Source organism: Suricata suricatta, chromosome 10 (assembly GCF_006229205.1).
Source record: "Suricata suricatta isolate VVHF042 chromosome 10, meerkat_22Aug2017_6uvM2_HiC, whole genome shotgun sequence".
In the NCBI taxonomy this organism is placed as follows: Eukaryota; Metazoa; Chordata; class Mammalia; order Carnivora; family Herpestidae; genus Suricata; species Suricata suricatta.
The window spans coordinates 49,123,422-49,126,356 of NC_043709.1; the positions used below are offsets into that span (position 1 = coordinate 49,123,422).

Below are 2,935 nucleotides of genomic sequence, written 5' to 3' on the forward strand. Positions count from 1 at the left end.
AAAAAAAAAGCAGGAAATGTAAATGCTGGGGTGTTTCCAAAGCAAAGATGAAGTTGTTCACAGTCATAGTAATGGCAATTACATACCTTCGGGCAATGACAAGCTGCTATGAAACTAATACAATAGCTGCTAAGGTCCAGATCCATGGACCTGGCTGCTAACTAGTGAGACACCACTGCCACAGGTTAAGTACCAGTTCTCTCAAAGCCTTTTCTCACATACCTTTTAAGTGAGGTTAAGCTCCAGGAGCAAGTAAGCCTTCCACCCTTACTTAATAAGAACCAGGATTGGAAAGATGGTAAAAAGATCCTAACCAGGTTGGATACAATGAGTCTATTATTGCTGTTTTGCAAACAGACTGCATTCTCCTCCTTTTGTCTGAACACCTTCTGCCCACCCATGGATCTAAATGCCATTCCTCTGGGCACCTGAGTGGCTCAGTCGGTTAAGTGGTTAAGCGTCTGACTCTTGATTTCTGCTCAGGTCATGATTTCACAGTTAGTGGGTTCGAGCCTCACGTCAGCCCCTGTGCTGAAAGCTCAGAACCTGGAGCCTGTTTCAGATTCTGTGTCTCCCTCTCTCTCTGCCCCTCCCCCACTCATGCTCTGTTTCTTTCTGTCTCAATAATAAGTAAACATTAAAAAAAATTTTTTTTTAATTTAGATGCCACGCCTTAAGGCCCAGCGACAGTCATTTATCATCCTGAATCCTAGCCCTCCCTGAAGCCCCCTGCAGTCCTGATAGTCTCAAATGTAACATTCAATTTGCCTGTCTTTGAGTCTTGGTGGTTGTTTTGTTTTGTTTTTAGCTGCTTGCTATTGTTTCCATGTTAATCTCACCTCCACCAAAGCAAATATTCTGTATATGTTCATCTTTGTATGAGAGTTATCACATTTTTTTGTATTTCCTTGAAACTTGCTTTTTCCTGTGAATGTTAAGTGCTTGAGATTCATCTGTATTGAGACATGTAGCTCTACTTTATTAATTTTCACTGTTGTGGAATATTTCTTTGGATGACTCATCCAAAATTTATATATCTGCTCCACTAAATTTGTTAGTGACCATTTAGGCTGTTTCCAATCTTCCACAATGACAAAGAGTGCCACTCTGGGCAGTCTTATATACATCTACTGCGTTCCTGGGGTGAGCCTTCTTTCTGTAGGGTCTATATCCAGAAATAGAACTACTGGGTCACTAGACATTATTATTCAACCAAGATAAGAGTTTCTATAGCTTCTCATTGTTGCTGACTCTTGGTATTGTCAAACTTTGAATTTTCCCCAAAATGATGGGTATGGTATGGTGCTTCAATGTCGTTTATTTATTTATTTATTTATTTGATGGAGCTGTTATTTAATCCGGTTCTTTATAAGACACTTAGAACACCAGTTTGTGAGGGTAAAGCCCATTCGTGAGAGCAAACATGGAGCAGAGGTAGCCCTGAAGCTGAGGGACAGCTTTGATTTTTGGCAGAATTTGCAAGTCCACAGCTTTCTGATCCACCTTGCGCTGCTCTGTGATCTCGTATTTTTCTTTTTCGGTATCAAAGATCTCCCCTTCCTGGTGTCTGGGTTTATGCAGCTTCTTCTTCTTAAAATAAGCATCTGTGAGGTGTTTGGGGATTTTTACAGTGCTGATATCAATTTTGGTGGACGTGGCAATCACAAATTTTTGATGTGTTCTCCGCAGAGGAACACGATTGAGGGACAGAGGTCCAGTCACAAGTAGCAAACCACTGCTGAGCTGCTTCAGAAAAACCACCCTCCTGCCCCTGTGGTGCCCAGTGAGGATGATCAGGATGGTCCCAGGCGTGATGCTGGCTCGCAGTGTCCTCACGTGCTGACTGGTTTTTTGCCGTGGCTCAACAGCTTCCGAGGCACGTCTTCGGTAGGGTAATACCTGGGCATCTTGCGGAGTTTAACCACTCGGGTACCACCATTCTTGTCACCACTGACTGGTTTTGTGACCGTAGCAAGAACCTTCTCCTTCTTTTTCATCTGGGAGGCCGAATCACGCATGCAAAAGCAAAGGGCTTTCTTACGAATTTAGGCCCGCCAGCCTAAACTCGGGCTCACAGACTTCAACAACACACTGGATCCACGTGGAGTGAGCCTTCAATGTCGTTTAAATTAGTAATTTTCTAATTACTAATAAAGTCGAACGTCTTACAGATGTTTGTTGCCTGTTCCAATTTTATCTTCTCTGAATAATCTGTTTATATATTTTGCTCATTTTTGGGGGGGTCAGTTTGTTCAAGTTCTCTTACAGGTTTAGGGCATTTACTACATATTCTGTGTATTAGTTCTTCATCAGTTTTATGCATTGCTAATATCCCCTTTCAATCTGTACTATCCTTTTACTTTCATGAGTATATTCGATCACATAAGTTTTAATTTGAATACAGTCATTCTTACTAATCTTTATTTTTTACCATTTGAGTTTATACCTTAAGATATTCTTCGAAAGTAAGGTCATAAGGATATTCTATATTTTTTCCCTAACAGTTTATTGTATTTTTCTCATATTCTGTTCTTACTCTGCCTCAAATTTCTTTTATAGGTATGATGTGAGGCAGAGATTCAATTAATCTTTCCATTTGTAAAACAAATTGCCCCAGCACTTAACTGAATAATCCATCACTTTCCATTGATCTTAAGTCTCATTTCGACCCTCATCAAGTTTTCATGTAGGCCTGTTTTTGTTTCTTGACTTCTTATTTTGTCCCATTCATTTACTTGCCCATCCCTGTGCTATTAACTTGGTATCTCCTTAATATTTTAGAGAACGCTTCTTACTCTTCAAAACCATTGTGACTCTCCTTAGCTGTTTGTTCTTCTAAATTAAATTTGGGGTCATTTTGTTAAGTTTCACAAAAAATCCTTATACTGATTGTATGATGTTGATTATAATCACAGTGCATTTATCAATATCTTAT

At 39.9% G+C, this 2,935-nt stretch overlaps 1 pseudogene; it reads right to left on the minus strand.

The window, feature by feature from the left end:
* Window positions 1-1,341: 1,341 nt before the first annotated feature.
* LOC115304564 lies at window positions 1,342-1,997 on the minus strand (annotated as a pseudogene).
* Window positions 1,998-2,935: the final 938 nt, after the last annotated feature.